Consider the following 17634-nt stretch of genomic DNA (forward strand, 5'->3'; position numbering starts at 1 on the left):
TCGATGTCATGCGCATGATTGGTGAAGCTCTCGTGCTTGGCCAGATATTCTCTCTCTCTCCCACCGCATTTCTCCAGTGTGCTTGTGTGGCGTTGTAATTTCACTGTGGAGCTCCTACCTGGTGCTATTTCTATCTGCAGACGGAGTTGGGGAGCTTCAGTCCCCGATTATCGTCCAAGGGAGGCGATGTCATAGCGTCATAGTACATCACATTGTTTCTACTGAGATGTGTTGCTGAATGATATGAATTTGAGTTTATCTCGAAAATTTCATAGAAACTTCCACATAGAACTTAAGACAATCGTAAGACTGTCATTGGATATTTATGGGGACAGTCAGAGGAAAATCAGCTTTTACATAAGAACTAGAATGACAATTTCTGATTTTTCCAACGCTATTCTAGAAATAAATGTTTCTTAAATAATAGATAACGTTTAAACTGTGAACTAATAGTTTCATACATTTCGGTGAATGTTCATAAGACACTCAGTGTTAAGTCTACATTTATCTGTCTTTTCTTTGCAAAGCTTTGTGTAGTCAAATGGTTCATTTAGAGAAGATAAAACCAAATCCGCTCGCCTTGAGTCGCTGGCGGGCGCTTGAATTTGCGCGGTGGCTGCAAAAGGACAACCGTGGGTAGGAGTTGGGATTCAGGGGGTTTATCTCTCTCTGTGCTTCCTGCCGAAATATTATAAGATTTTGACAGAATTGTGCTGTTGCGCAATGTTCCGATTTATTGTTATTTAGTTTTATTGGCACGCTGCAGCTCGCAGAGTCGGTGCTTGACTCGCGGAGAAAAGGCGCCAAAGGGATGCCGGAGTGTGTTGGTTTTTCTGATCTCTCCGGATCATTCTCTCCCCTGGCTACACTCTTTCTAGTGCGGAGGGGGTAGGGGATGCTCGTTCAATTCTCTCTCCCTTCATTACTCTGCCTACGGTTATTGGGCGGAACATAAATTGGGAATTAAGATAAAATTTATTGAATTGACTTGAAGCTCTTTAACTCAATTCGTCCCCTTTAATTCAATTACATTTTATTATACCTCACGGAGTTCCCTTTTTTTTCCTGCTTGTTCTGCAAATCTGTGGTCACGAACAGGAGTGAGTGTTGCTCATTCCATCACATTTCCCTTCTTTCATATGAGTTGCACTTGCTCACCCGGAATTTTCAATGTGCGATTTCCAATTGCCAAAATCTCTCCCATCCAAATTTCACATGTATTCTCACTCTCTCGCCAAATTGTGTACATAACAAGGGATAATTCAGCAATTTTCCCCTCTGATGTAGTCTCTCTTGTGTCCTGGAGTCCCTCTTGCTGGTCTTTTTATGAACAAGGCAAAATTGCTCCTCATCTCGTCATATTTTCACGGCAGTGTGTGTCAACAGTTGACGAAAGCTGTATATTTTAGTCACAATTGTGAGTTTCACGTATTTATGCATGCAAACTGAGATTATATTTAGTATAAGATTAATACACATCCTTGTTTCTGCATGATTTCCTCTTGAGAAATAGTGGGAATAGACGGAAATTGGTAAGTCATCTGCTTTTTATACTATCTGACATATTTGACAGCTGTCAAACTTAGTTTGACAGTGTTTTGAATGGACAAAATCGGTACAACAGTAATTGATTCGACGCTCTTGCGATAACCTTTTGCAATGTAAGAGCGCGGTGAGAGAGTAAATCAACATCCCCTAACTCACTGGCAGTGTGTGGGTTTTCCTCTCTCTCACGCGCGAAAGGGAGGGGGAGTGAGAAAGAGAGAAAGAGAGAGAGAGGAGAGTTGAGAGCACGGGACTTTCCCCTCCACTACGAAGGGAGTCCCAGTTCCCAGTTTTTCGCTGATTTACATCAAATTTAGTTGGTTCTTGAGTTTGATCCTGCTTGCAAGGGACTCTCTCAGTTGAGCTCGCCAACGGACAGTGGAAAGTTGGGCTCTTGTCTTGCTGGTGTTCCATATTCCAGCCAGTGCTGTGTGTGCCTGAGTGAATCTCCGTGGTTTGCAGAGGAGTTGAGAAAAGATGGCTTTGAGGTTAGTGATGGTGAAAATCAGGACATTGCGTTTCGCTGGCCCTGCGCTCGCTCAATGAACAGCGAATTGTCTCAGGCACACTGGGTCGGAATTTCGTGTACTGACACACGGACAGAGTGCATCCGATGGTGACGGAAAAATCGAAGAAGAAAGGACTTTTGGCAGGACTTTTGTGAAAGGAAAGAGAAGCAAGAGAACAAGCAGATTGTCGCGCGGACTGCTTCTGGTTGTGGAGGACAAGGTGAGGCAGAGAGGAAGGTGGAGTGTTAGTTGGAAACAAGAACAATTTACATGAATCCTGGGAATACATAATTATACAGCCTTTTCTCCTCTTCATTGTGAGTATCTCTCGTGAATTTTCTCTATCGTCACTCGGTGTACTTTTTTGTTCAGCACCAAGTCTCGTGGAATGGGGGGATGAAAGCTGGAATATCATGTGTGTATGTGTGTGTGGTGAATGGGAAAAATTTTCCCGTGTGAATAGGATGTGTTTTAGGCGAAATGTATACGAAGGGAGGGGGGAGAGCTCGGTTTTCCAAGGGACAACGACTTTTTCCCTTTTTCCAAACCCACACCTCAGGATGCCATAGACGCAGAGAGTGGAGGCTGCGAGGGTCCCTGTGAAAAGGCGGAGAGGACCCTCATAGAAAATAACATTTTATCCACACAAATCACAGTGTGTGAGTGCGATTTTACATAATATTATTATTATAACTCTACTCCACGCTCCGACTTTCTCCTCCACTTTTCACATTGTTCTGTGGGTGGTCCCTAAGCCCACCCCATTGTTTGCTCAGTGGGTTGGCTGTGTGTGGAAAATTGTGTTGTGTAATTTTGTGACTTGTGACATATTTTGTGTGTTAAAGAGATTCCTCTTCCACATCTATATACGTGTTGTGACATTGTCTCTTCCTTCTTTCATATCTCTTTGTCACGTTTTTTAATTTCTTTCGCCAATTTTCCCACACACACTCACACACAACAATCCAATTGTCATGGAATCTCAGTCCCGAGTCAAGGATTTTCCTCTGTCCCAAGGATACTTGAGGATTACACGCTTTATATTCTTTCTTGGTTGGCAAAGCGAGAGAGAGAGAAAGAGCGTTGGAAAAATGATGATTATGGGGTTTCTCTCCCAAAGGTGTAGTTGCACCCTCTAAACGATGTAGAGGTACTTCTTTCACTATACGGCATTATAATAATGGTACATTTGCAGAGACAATACGTGTGTTGACGCAAAAGGGAAAATTTAAAGGGGAAAGGGCAAACTGGTGTGTCAAAGGAATTAATTTGGCAAATACTTGGCAACATGATATTTCAGTGTGGGTTCAAGCATCAACTGACTCATTACTTTCATCCCCTGTTGTGCGTCCGTTGCCGTCTTAGAGCGTCTAGGCGAAATTAAATTTACATCAAATTGAGAATTGGAACATTAATATTAATTAGTAATGATAATTTTAGAAAGAATTTCATTATAAAAAAATGTCATTCGAATCAAAAGTAAATAAATTTGGATTTTTGCTATTCAAACTTAATTATTTATTAACTTTTTAATCAATTGGTCTAAATTCTGATTTTTCAGCTTGAATTGATATTTATTATTAACCATTGAGGAACATATTTTGCTGTGACTAGACGAATGTCACGTTCTGTAGTTGCAGAAGCTTAAGCAAAGCCTTCTTTACCTTCCAAAACAAAGTAAGTCGTTTTATAGCTAAAATATAGCTATAATAACAATAAAATACTCTCGCAGTTGAGCTCTAATTGATTAGCATGTCAGGTTGGAAGGACCAGCAGACATGATAACATATGAGGACAGTCGCACAATAGCAACTTATCGACATTTGTCTTTTCAGCCACGAGAGCTGCTCTGAAAACTATTAATAGTTGGATATTATGCAAATTAATCCTTGTGAATTTCGGTGGAAACTGTTTGGTTTTCTGATTTATCGTGGCGTGTTATTTTCTTCTCAGCGGAAGACACATGCACTCCACATTATGGAGCATCGCCACGAAGCCTGAAAATGGACTGGGGATATAAATGATTTGGGAATTGTGGTGCGTTTTTTTCCTTCAACCTCACACACACACACACACTGTATTTGGGGCTTCTCAAGGGATGCTTCACATATTAAATACAGAGATTATCCTTGAGTGTGTCGTGTAGGTTTTCTCGTGCTGAATATTTAACGATCGGCGGGTGAAGCACACCCCTGAATTTGCCTGATTTCACATTCACTCCCCAGACGCATTAATGTGAAAAGTATCTTTAATTAAATATCACTTGAACCCCCATTTCTCATTGTCCAATAAGTGAAACACTTTAAATATACAGCAACCGATGTCTGAGGGCTGGGATTGAATTTCACGGCTTTGCGCGTGGATTTTCCCCTTTTTCCCACCACCCAACTTGTGTAGAGTTTTGTGTATACTTAATCGCGTCTTCCGTCCAATAGTGATGGGAAGAAATTCTTTTGCTCTATGCAAAAATACAGAGAATGAAAAAGTGCTGCAAAGAAAGAAGTTTGCATTTCTCTCAAGTATTTTAAATTAAAATGAGGAATTTTATCAATTAAAATTCAGTTTAATTTTTATGCAGTATTTTAATTAATACTCCACTCGGAAGCTTTTGGAGCTTCCTTTTTTTTCTTCCTCTCATGGCGCACACAGATTTTTGCATTCTCCGTTTTCTGCGTATAAAAGTTCGCGTTTTCCATTTCCGCTAATGACACACTCTTTCTGATTGTGCTTAATTTCCCACCCGATTCCTTTTTTCACAGCTTCTCTCTATCGCACAAGCCGACATAGCCCAGCATTCAAATATAGTTTAGCCGAATGTGACCCTTTTTCCAACTTCACTCTGCAAATAAGCCCAGTTTCAGCGCAGTTCTTTTGCATGTTGAAAAGTCACCCCCGCATCTGTCCATTTTCACCGCAGAATTTTTCCACTTTTGCCTCACTGTGGAGAAAAAAGAGGCAAATAGAAATCTCAAGCATCGTTTCCTGTTCGATGTTTTGCGTGATTTTCACGACTCTGTTCTTTGCCTCTTTTTCCAGTTTCCTCTTGAGTTTCTGTGCAGCTTTTCTTTTCGAGGAGTTGGTCGCTTGGGTGTAACTAATCTGTGAGATGAGCTCGTTGGCCCTTGAAAAGATGCCCGAGTATCTTGACTTCTTGAGTAGTGTGAGGAAGAAACTATTGATTTCAGCAATTAAGTTTCATGGGTTGATGGGGAAAATGTTGAGAATTTTTTCATTTACTCCCTCTCGCTCTGTTCGGGATTTTTTATTATGAGCTTTTCCGTCTGTTGAGTGGCGGGAAATTGGCGCGGGTGGGGTGAAAGGGGGTCGGAGGGAGAAAAATGCGGCTCAATGGGTGAGAAAACACTCTGTGGAACACGGATTTCCCGAAAAGGGTTTATCAATTTCACTAAACAATGTTACGAAGCGTAAAGCACTTCTTGCGATCGTTATACAAACTTTGGTATAATAGAAATAAGAATAAAAAAACTACTCTGGTTTAGAGTAATACTCTTGGTGATTTTCTTATTTGCTTTGATTCCATTTTCTTTTTGAACCTTTGCAATGATTTTCATATGTTCTAGTGTGTCTTACGCTTCTGTGTCTGGACTATCCATTTGTGCTCTGCTTGCCTTTTTCCCTAGTCCATTTTTACTATTGAGCCTGTACTACTTTTCTCTCTAATTCTTTCAATCATCTATTCCTTATCAAACATTGTCGATACTTATGTTTCTTCACCGTGTTCCAAGTTTTACTTGCTCTGAGATACTCAACTCTTCTTTCTCCTTTTTGTTGTATTAGACACTACGTCTTCTCCCCCGAACTTCTTCCTATGAACCCTCTGAGGTTTTTTATCTCTCGATCTGCCTGGGTGCGTTTTCGTAGCTGTGTCGACAATGAAACACCAGAGCAATACTTTGCAAGACGATTCTCGTTGAGGATGGATTTCAGCAGCGCACGGAAGGTTGGAATGGGCGAGTGTACACATTGGAAAAGTCCACAAGTTAATTAAATTTTCCGTCTTGTATGGGATGCTCATGCCCATTACTCCTGGGCGATTGTGATTAAGAGTTTACCGGATTTTCGGGTGGAATAGGGCGCTTCCTGGCGGGTGGAAGTTCGCCCCCTATAAAGTGGGTGAAAAAATGAGGCTGTGAAAATCCTTATTTTGTTGTCTGCTAAACAAAAAGGGTTGCTCCTGTGAGGCTTTGTCTCTCTCGATGGGATTTTCACATCTTTCACCATCGCATAGCATTTGTCCTGATCCACAAGGAGAATTGAGTAATTCGCCAAAGTGGGTGAGGAAGCGACGAGAGAACGGGAGAGAAGGCAGCCTTTTGCGTCACTTCCGTACAGTAATTGGACAGTTTTGGAGCGAAACAGTAAATTGGGGCTCGTTGAGTGTGACATTTCAATACTTTATGTCGCACATGAGGTTGTCGTTTTCTAAAACCATATCGATTGAGACACAATTTGGGAAGACATGAATGGGATTATCAATTTTTATTATGACCGTTTCATTCAATTTTCCACCCTCGCTTGACTGGTAGGCGCAAAGATGAGAGCGTGATTTTGGCCAAAAGGTCCCTTTTTGGCGCAATTTTCATTAAACTTGATTTTTAATGCGTCAATTGTCATAATTTTTCCATTAATTTTCCTCTCGATGCCCGATGGTGTGAGACGCAAACCTGCTGCGGTTGGTACACTGAGAAAAATCCCACTGAAAATTGGTGAATGGTGGGGAATAAATTTGCAGAATGTCTAATTTGCTCTTATCTCCAGCGTCTGTGGCTTCATTTTTTTTTTCTTCCTCCCAACAATTTGAGCACATTTCAATGTAATTTGTTCCCTGTGTACAAATTTGTGGCGGAAAAGTGATAATTTTCGTGTGGGCTCTCTGTGAGATGACAGGGAAGAACGGTGGGAGAAGAATTTGGAGTGTGAGACGAAGTAAATGATAAAAAGTAAGACGTGAATTTTTTTTCGACTCGAAAATTTCACTCCATCTTAACGACCTTGTCTTCCCGCGACTTTGGTGGGGTTTGGCAGACGCCCTCGTAAAAAAATCGAAAAGGAGGATGTCAAGAATGCTGTAATAGTAAAAATATGATGTATGATAAATTTGTTTTTTATTACAATAATATTTTCTCTCACCTCCTGAGTGAAATTGGTGTGTCTCCCCGTGTGGCATTTACCATGGAATCCATGTTCTGCCGCCTTTCCGTTCGGCACAGGGTTTTTTTTGGGCATAGGGAAGAGGTGGCAAAAATGGGAAGATTGTTTGGAGGATTTGTGTATTTTTATTCTTAGACCAATTTTTCTCCTGTTCTGACTCTCAATCTGATGCATTGGCGTCGAAAAGCAGGAAGCATTACTTAACCATAATAAGGAAGTTAGCGGTCTGATGTATCAAGCTGTGTTATCATCTCTTATGATCTGTTTGTGATACATTTCTCTTAGACGTTTGTAATTTTAGTTGAATGTCTTCCTCTGCAAGGAAAAGGAGTCTTTCCTTTGGCTTCTCTTATTTTACTCTGAATTTTCCTTTCAGTCTTCTGTTTGCAGTTTCTTTGACTGTTTCCATTTACGATTGCTACTTATCTCATTTTTACTCAATCTTTCATCCCCTGTTCGGATCATCTTGACCGTTCCTCCCCTAAGCGGTCGCCTACTGTATGACTGTGAAGAAAATCGAGAGGAAAATCTTGCACACGCCAGAGTATATGTGAGGGAAATGCTCATAGAGAAGAGAGAGAGGGAGAGAGAGAGAAAGACTGGATATTGAGTGTGGGGTGGAAACTTACGATACTTTACCTAATGAAATATGCTTTTTCCCCGGGAATTTTCTGTCCCGAACTTATATGAGATGCCGTAAAATAAACTTTTTCGCTTTTTTTTTTGCTACTCTCATCCCACCTCTCAGTTTTCCTATAGAGAGGATATTTATTATATACACACACTCACGAGTAACAATATATTCTCCCTCTTTTCCCTACTTTCCGTCTTTTTTTCTATGTGCTCCCCATCGCGCTGTTTGGTTCGTCGTAAGCGAAGAGACTTTTATCTGAAGGGCGGACTGGTTGGGGGATAGGAAAAACCTGATGGTAGATTATACATATAGGAATGTTTTATTTTTCTGCCAACAGTCATTCGTGTTTTCCTTTGCTCTTGATCTCAAAAGTTACACCACGAAAATACACTCTTGTGCAAAATACATACACACAAAAGAATATCTCTTTTCTCGCCTCATCCCAGTGACTCACACTGTCCGAAATTCCTTTTGCGGGGGGCGTCAGTGTGGAATATTTCGCCTAGAAACATGGATAAAGTTGTGTGACGCGAGTTTATTTTTTGCACCATCTTTCCTCAAACCCGAGCAAATTCTGTTGTTACCATTTTCTGCACAGTCAGACTATATGGAAAATTCTCTCCGGATGATTAACAGTGTCTCAGAAAAGTATTTACATTCATTTGATAGATTTCTGTCTCACTGTCTTTCCGTGAGGCTGGCGTGGAAAAAAAAGCGTGAGGCGGAGTTTTAAATTTTCCGTATACTCAGCTAAATTTTTGCAATGTCAGTAGAGCGTGAGGGAAGCTGAAGTCTTTGCAGTAATTAAAGAAAAATAAGTAAGAAGGATAGCATCTCACACTCTCTGCCATATCAATCTCCCTAATTCCTCAATTATTTTCTTCTGCTGAAACATCTTCCGTGTCTTCTTGTCGCGCACACTTTTCACGGTGTGGCGCGAGGGGGGTTTCCCCAGGAAAAGTGAGAAGTAACAGAGAGTTGGAGGAAAAAAATACAGTATGAAAAGTTTAGTGTGGTGTGAGAGGCGAAATGGAGAAGAGAAAGTTTTTAAAGCTCCGCAGACTTAGTTTGTACACCCCGCCTTCCCCTATGTTGGTGTGTTTGGGTTCTATTTTTGGGTTGGAGGCTTTTCAAGTATCCGGCGCGCGCCCCTGTAAAATATTTTATTTTAATTATGATTAATTAAACATTGCATCCCAAACAGGGATTCAACTTACTTCCCTTCGGGAAAGTTTCCCGGTGTTTTTCCCTAAAAACTCGTTGGTTTCTACAGCATTTATGCCATCTGAATTTGAGTAGTTGGAGCACAAAGCTTCTCCCTATAATCAATCGTGCCTGCAAGGTGATCTGAAACAAACCATCAACGGAACTGAGCTTCGATGTACTGATTTTGCTACGTATAAATTAAGAGGAATACTTTGTAATTTGCGTAATTATGGTTAATCAAGCGTTACAAGTAGACTTTCCAAAATATAACTAATTACTGTATATTATCTGATTATTCATGCCAATATATTTCATAAGAGTTGCAGCAAATTTGTGAAATATGATGATAAAAATTAGATTAATACACAATATTTTCAGCCATAAGGTTTGTAAATTTGAAAAATGCAGAACTTTTGATTGTGAAATTGCTGAATTGATGAAACATAGACAAAATTCAGAATTGCCTGATTTCATTTCGGTCTCTAAATGTTATTTTCCCGTATGTATGAAATTTCTCTGGATTTACGACTATGAAAGTACCTACTAAGGAAAAGGAAAACTTTTTATAGGACATGTACATTTCCATTTTGATTTGTAAGACACTCGAGGCGACCCAGCCTGTAGCTTTTGGGGGGGGGGGGTGAGTTTGTATGGGCAAAAGGGGAGGAAGAGCTATATTGGAAAATTATCCCATTTATATCACTTTTGAAAAATTCCCTTCCACCCCCTCTTCTTTCCACCCCTTTGATGTAGAGCTCGCCGGCTGGCGCAATCGATGGGAAATCCTCGGAAAGCCCTTCCACCTCCACCATCGAAGCGCCCCCCAAATTTTATGTGAAACTCTGGCAAGCAGAAAATCTCTTCGGTTTTTTTTCCCTCGCCTGGTCTGGGTCATTTGTCGAATCGAATATTTCAATTCTCATCATGTGTGTGCGTGAGCGAGGGTGGTCTTTGGTACGATCTGTGCACGGGGTCGGGGGAGCGGCAGTTCACCTTCTCACAGTGTGTGTTTGAGAGTGTGTGTGGCCACACCGGGCGTCCGCTCGATAAATAGGATCCGACAACTCGGGTTGGGATTAAGTGATGGATTTAGTTGTGGGAAAACTTTTCAAATTGGTGGGTATATGATGGGGCATGTGAGTTGTATTTACACACCACCCTTCGCTGGCCCGCCCTTCGCTGAACGCTCTTTTTCTGCTTCGCTTTCAACCTCTTGTTTGCCGTAATGCTTTAATTTCATAATTAATTCATTGATTCACGGCGTCTGTGTATTTTCCTGCTGAGCTTTTTTCAACTGCTTCTGAACACATCATCATATGTTGTGGGGTTGGAGGGCAATTTTCTCAACTATAGTGTCTCAATTGATTTTCCACTCAATCTGTGTCATTACAATTGAAATGCTGAGACGGCGAATTGGTGAAGCAAGAAATATATATGTTGATTTGATGGCTCTCGACCGCACACAGAAATTTCCTTTTCGCGTGGAAATGACTTGGAACTTTCACCAGATTCAGCACTTTTGCCATTAATTATCACAGTAGATTTCACTGCAATTATCCATTAGTTTGCCTTGTGGGAAAAATATTTTTTTCCTCCAACTAACAAAAGCCTCAATTCATTGATAATTTCGACTATTGATTTTTCCCAAAAGATGAAATTCTGCAGATTACGGAAAATGTTTACAAAGTCAACCTTCATTCCCAAATATTTTCTCAAGGTGGTCGAGCGTTGAAAATGGAACAAAAGGACGCGGTATATTTAATTATGAAAAATGGGAAAAATGTGTTATTGTCGCCACACGCGGGGAAAATTATCGGAAATGACAGCGTCACTTTTGAATTATTTCACCTGGCGTATCGTGAAGGTATTTTCATAGCCATCCTCTTCAATTTACTTTCCTTATCACCTTTTGGAGGGAGAACTGACTGGAAAAATAAGACGGAGTGTAGAGGAATTTTATCCTGTCACACCTGGCACTTTTCCTCCCGCCACCCACTTCTGAGCGTGCTCCCATCCTTTTCTTACCTCCAAGTGGAGGGAAAAAAAGAAAATTCACAAGTAACTCTTTTATCGGGTGAATTGAATTGATGCTAGATGGGGTGGAGTTTACCATCAAAAAGCCACAGATTTCAATCAAATTTCACGCTTCTATTTGAATTTTTCTCTCTTTCATCCCACTTTGAAGGAGACAGACAGCAAAAAGGTCTTCTATTTAAATTTGAGTGTGTGTGTGTGTGTATTTCCCTTTGGGAAAAAGGAATCATTTCTGTTCAATTGAAAGGAAATTGGTGGGTCAGTGAAATGGAAATATTTGATATAGAGAGAAATTTTTAATTGAAATTCTCACACCATTAGAAGATTTGTCCATGCCATAATCGCCATGAGAGCATCGACAGTTGGAACAGTGCCTAAGCGAAATATCAAATCAGCAGCATCCTTTCAATTAAAATCCAATTTGTCGCCGACTAATGAAGCGACAAATGAAAAAGCAACCAATTGGCTTGACACTGCATAATTGTATTGTGAAATGCTTTTTATTGCAAAAATTGCAACTCATCGCAAATGGGGACGAGAACATGCGGAATGACAAGCAAATGAATGTCAAATGATAGGGAATATTGAATTGCGAGGGATTGTCGGATGCTCACACAGTGCGCACAAAAGGGTTGACAGTCTTTTGTCGTTGCAGTCCCACTTTGTAATCCCCTCAAATTGTCTGCAAATGTAATCTCTGGGCTGTGAAGAGGTATTTTTTCCGATTTACTTTTTTAATTCATGCTCGATTAGGGGTGGTGGCTTCCCATGAGGGGTGGCTCACGTAATTTATTAGGATGGCACTGCTTGACTTGCACACTAATGAAGTGAATGCCTTCTGTGGGGGAGTTTCTTGCAGTTTCCAATATACAATTGCACACCTAATTGAATTTCATGTCAAATTGACGGGTTTTTGGGGGATTTGACAGTTATTCAACGTCTCATTTGAATTTGAAACATGTTTCCCACTGCATCTGAAGGCTTGAGTTCGTGACTGAAACACAGTAGAAGGGAAAACGCAGTTATTCCATTTATTTTCCATATTGCTGAGTTCGCAATGTGAACTTGAAACGGAAACAGCGCATAGATTGAATTCACATGTTTACACTCCTGCTTGTTGTTAACAACTTGTTAGATATGTTTACGTACATAACGTTATTGATTTCAGCAACCTTCTTTATCTTTCTGCCCGTTTGTGGGCGGAGCATAGCAGTGGGCGGGATTTGAGATATTTTCCTCTTCTCTTGTTTGCAGCATTACGTAACCCTTTCCACGACATCTTTCGCTAATACCAGGTAATTTACCTCATTTACTTCTCAAGTTAACTGACGAAGCTCGATGCTGCAGAGCACAAGAAATGCTGGAGATAGAAATTTGCTGAAATTGAGCTGCGAATAGCCTATTTTCATCACTTTTCTCCTCTCTTCTCAATTGTTTCGAATTGGTGTGACAGCACAAAGGCCCATCTCAGTGGAATCATCAATTAGGGGGTGAGATGAGGGAGGGTGGGAGAGTTACAAAAATTTGCGTTAAGAAAGTTGCGTAACTGCGAAGGGGGCGCGCGGAAATAAATGCCACAAAGAAGCCAAACTTGTGATTGGAATTTTGTGCAAAACGCTCCGTGTTGGGGTTTTTTCTTCTCTTTCTCCGTGTGCCGTTTCCAAAGTCATGATCTTGAATGTTGTGTCACAATGGGTGAAGTGTACACACTTTGTGCGTATTTGGCTGTTTCCCACATTGAAAATTCACCCACAAACCTCACGTGGCGGCATTTCCACATCATCCCCTTCGCGCCGTCTAACGAAATTTGAATTGAAATTCCGGTCAGGTGTAAATGCCGTCAAAAGGCTCGAGTCGTCCTCTCACCCTGGGAAACAACAAATCCACCCACCCATATTCGCTTTTAGTTTATTTTATATGCGAATGGTGCGAATGGTTATTATGGGTGTACACAGACCTTCTTCGCCACCCTCCAAAGCCACTTTGCTGCCTGCCGCACGCTCAATTCGCATTGGTTTGGGCTGGGGGTGGAATTTTCACAGCCTGAGAGATGATTCCTCGGTGAGTGAAATAAATTTTTCGCCACCTTTTCGCCCCTCTCACGCCACACCCCAGCCGCACACGCAGTGTCTTTGAGGCTTTGACGAAAATTCGAAAAATCTGTCAATAAAAATGGTAATTCCCATTAGACTCCAGCGATGCTGTGACGTCAGTGCGATCTTCACGCGTGTGTGAAAGTTTCGCTGAAATTTTTCAACCCTCATCAGCGATGAAAATCCCAAAATTGTCGGTCTGTGTGCGTGTGTGTGTGCGTTTGTGTGTTTTGCGGGGCAAAGTGTATTCAAGTGTAAATATCTTTCCGCATAATATTTCTTGTATGGCGATGGGGTTTTGCCCTTTTCGCCGCGTGCGGATGCTGTATCGGCAATTGGAACAATAATTATTTTAATGCCCTCACTCACATTCGCAATGCCAAATGGAGGATCTTGTACGTTTTCGATTGCGGCGAGGGAAATTCACTGAACACTGCTCAGCTCTTACCTCTTCCAATATCGATAAATTCAATTGATGTGGGATATTTTGCGAGAACGTGGCTCACTCTCTTCGACGTACGGTGGGAAAATTACAAAATAGCCCATTTTCGTGGGTGTGTGGACTCCATTGGGGTATAATTTATACAAAATAAGAGAGAGGTAGAATATTTCTCGATCAATAGCGCCATATATTTTTCCTGGCGGTGCCTGGAAAACTTCTCACAGTATATGTACTTGCAAGCTTTTTTTTCTATTATTCAGCATGGCTTTCTGTGGAATTTCCCTAAACTCTGCCTTAACTAATGGGGGTTGAATTTCGTGGAGGTTCAGGTGGAAAATTAGCGGATGTCTTATTCAAGGAAATTTTTCTTCTGCCATTTTTCTCTATTGTAAATTTTTAATCAAGTTGAGCAGAAAGTTACTTCTCCGCTGAATTTCACACTAATAGACACTTTGTGGATTTTCCTGAGAAGTCAGACGGTGTGAATTTTGCACACTTGTTCGTGGAAATAGGCGGCGATGTGTAATTTGCCAAAGGGTCGTGTTATCAGCCTAAGTATTCGGAAAGTTTTCCCGTGCATTGCGTCATGGAAGAAGAAGGGTTTCAGAAAAGTTTCTCACTGACGCGCTTAGAAGTATTGATTTCGTCGGATTTCCAATTAATATTGAATGAGAAGCACAAAGTGGTCTAAACTGTGTGTCTCATAGTTTCTTTCCTTTAGTAGTGCTTCTGGTGGTCAATTAAGATTAAATATTAAATTTCACAATCATCGTATTCATAAATGAAGTGAAATTTATCCATGTTTTAATTAATTTTCAATTAAATAAATAGTAACATAATCTATCACTATTTTATGCATTGACGTGTACGTGCTTAAGTAAATGATTTAAGCGAAATTACGTAAGTTTCATATGATTAAAACAGATTTATATAGTAAAATTCTCAGAAATTGGTATCTGGAATAATTATTCAATTCAGCCCCTTTTCATAAAGACATCATAAGATTTTCAGAGCATCAGAGAAATTAAAACACAATTCAAATGTAAAATCCGTCTAGTGATGATTTGGGTGATTAAATTTACAGAAAAATCCTTAAAGCTCGCTCTCTTAAGCTCAGGGTGATTACACTTTGATAGAGTTTTCGCTATTAGTTTCCTCCCCATGCTAATCAATTGTCGACAGAGTGGGAGGGTTTTCCATTGAATCCCATGGGAAAATTAATCACGAAATATCCCTTCGATCCCCCAAAAACCGTGTTAGATTAATGTTTTTCCTTCCGAAAGTGTTTTCACACCGTACCAAAAGTATTCAATTAACTTGCTCTTATTTTCAAAAACACTGTGCCGATCAATGGTTTCTGGGGAGAGCGATTGGCTGAAATATTGATTGACTCTGACCTCTGCTCGCAACCTCAATCTAACACCCATTTTCGCGCCACTGTAAAAAAGTGATTTGAAAATGAGAGAGAACTTTCCCGGCCACACTCAATGGAAACTCTGTGTGTGTGTGTGATGAGAAAAAAAATTGGGAAAACTTTTTGATACAGTTTTCCGTGTGAAAGAGATTAATTTTATTCAAAACACATGTGTATCATTTATTTTGCCTCACTTTTTTCACCACTTTTTCCCCGAAACTCCGGTCCGAAATGTGGGAGATGGAGATAAGTTTTTGAAATAATCTCCCAACATCGTGTGTGAGGTGGTATTTTTTCACTATACTGCAATTGGAGGAAATTCTGAGAAAAAGCTGCGTTAATTTGTTTCGGGAAAAGTCGCACACATTACCGAATTATATGCATACTGTGCGAATAGCACAGTTTTTACTCGGAATTTGTATTCCCACATGCGAAATATTCAGCAGCCACGAGGAAGATTTAGTGCTTTGAGCATGATTGTGTATTATGATTATTTATAAATGCCATTGAATGATGAAAAGCCAAATTAATTTTATTTCATTGGCCGGGGTGAAATGGGGTTATGACGTATAATACCTCAGGCCTGACCTCAAACCCGATGTCGCTCTTTTTGTGGCACCCAATAAACATTTATGTGTGCAGTAATTTCCAAATACGCACACTGTCGCCTGGACGTTTCAATCAATTAATGGTGTATAATTTTAAGGGTAAATAACAGATTGGTGATTTCGTTTCTGCTATTATTAAAAATGTTTTCATAAAAAGGGGTATTTTGGCTTTATTGACAGAAAAAATATACTTAACAGCCATAAATGGGAATCATGGACTCGTCAGTGCTATAAAAGCAGCTTAAATGTGCCGAATTTGTTGCACATGAAACGCAATATTTGTTAAATACCATTGCGGAAAAGGTGTCAAAAAATATCTGTTTTCAGTCCCACTAGAAACTGTCATGAAACGATTCACTAAATGAAATGATGATTATCAATTGGCTAAACACGACATTTTGGTAGAAATGTTATCGCCTGTGCAATTGGAAAAGATTATTGACGATTTTGTCTGCAGACGACATGAGATTTTCTCATGAGATTCCTATGGATTTTCATAAAACATTCCGTTGTTGAATTTTCATTTCTCATGTATATTGACAAATGTCCCTAAATTGCTTCACTTTTTCATACCTTTAAGTTCCATCACTAAATGTCAACTATTAGTCCTATCGAATTCATTAACAGTATTTGCAATATTTGGAGGTAAAGTTAATTTAATACGTTTGTATTTAACTTAAACTGTAAATATTGAATTAGTACCCTAAATTGATTTGCTCAATTTCTTTTTTATTGGTTTAGGTGGGGTATTTTGGGCTAAATTATTTTCTCTGTGAATTATATAATGATATTCCAGGAAAATGACGCTCGATTTGACCTTCTACGTATGTACGAAATTTCTAGAACAAATTGTCATTGCTTTCATTTCGCTCCTTGCTGACTTAGGCGACAACATCTCTGTTTCGGCTGGGTGTAGAAAGTGGCGAAATAAATAACGTATGCTCGGCATGGGATGACTATATGGGCATGATTGTTGAAATGCTGAATTGAATGAGCTTGTGCGAGGGGCACGAGGTGGCTTTTGTATGGAATTTTCATTCGTCTATGAAATGAGTTTGTAATTTGACCGTTCAGTCGGCGGAGTGATGCTGGGAATGGAGCACTGACCGGATAGAAGCGCTCTGATGAGCTTTTCACTGCAGTCCAGAGAAAAGTTGCGAAGCCAAATAAAAAAAAATAAACTTTCACACATACACACGCTTTAGTGAATGAGATGGTGTAGTGGCATAAATTCCTCGTTTAGGGCTATTGGGATTAGAGTGAGACCGTCTTTTTGGGGGGTTGCGCTCTGTGCAATTTTCCTGGAGGGTGAACGGGGTTTGTATGTGGAATGAATTGTGAGGAAAAGAACTCAATTCACTGCCATATGCATTTCTCCGTCTCGAGGATTTTCCACTTCTTTTCACGATGGCTCTTTTTCTCCCCCAATGAACTTTACCTTGTTCGATTTCCCGCCTCGGGATCTTTTTCTCGTCTGCGTTCAATTTTTCCTCATTCTTCCATCCGCAACCATCAAGATGACTTGTAAGGAGATTTTCACGACATTAATCGATTTAATACCTCGCAAAATGGCGAAAAATTATGGTTTCACCTCTCACAATGTGGAAAACTCACCGAAAGTTTCAACGTGGCAAAACCCTTGAAAAACTCACACGGCGGAGCAGAAATATAAATTCAATGTGGTGCATTTAGTCTGCAGAGGACTATAATTGTTTTCCTCCACAGCATCCTCTCCATATATGGCCTTTTTTAGGTCTTCTCCCCTACTTTTCACCCCCTCTGCCGCTATGTGTGTGTGTTTTGGGGATTCCGATGGGGGTGGGTTTTTATTCATGATTCACTTTTAAGAGTCCCAGGTGAAAGCGATAGCCATTAACCACCCACCAAGGTAAATATGGGGATGATTTTGCCGCCACTTTCCACCCTCAATTTTGCATCGCTTCTCTCGCGTCCCTAGGAAAAAAAATCCACACTGTA

At 40.3% G+C, this 17634-nt stretch overlaps 1 protein-coding gene across 1 annotated transcript in view; it reads left to right on the top strand.

Moving 5' to 3' along the window:
* The first annotated feature begins 1869 nt into the window (after nt 1–1869).
* LOC132255585 (uncharacterized) overlaps nt 1870–17634 on the top strand; it is a 41934-nt gene continuing 26169 nt past the window's right edge. Inside the window, exon 1 of the mRNA XM_059751679.1 lies at nt 1870–2371. The gene's annotated coding sequence lies outside the window, so the exon portion shown is untranslated. The remainder of the gene's footprint in view (nt 2372–17634) is intronic.

This window comes from Phlebotomus argentipes, unplaced genomic scaffold, assembly GCF_947086385.1.
Source record: "Phlebotomus argentipes unplaced genomic scaffold, Phlebotomus argentipes genome assembly contig_5, whole genome shotgun sequence".
In the NCBI taxonomy this organism is placed as follows: Eukaryota; Metazoa; Arthropoda; class Insecta; order Diptera; family Psychodidae; genus Phlebotomus; species Phlebotomus argentipes.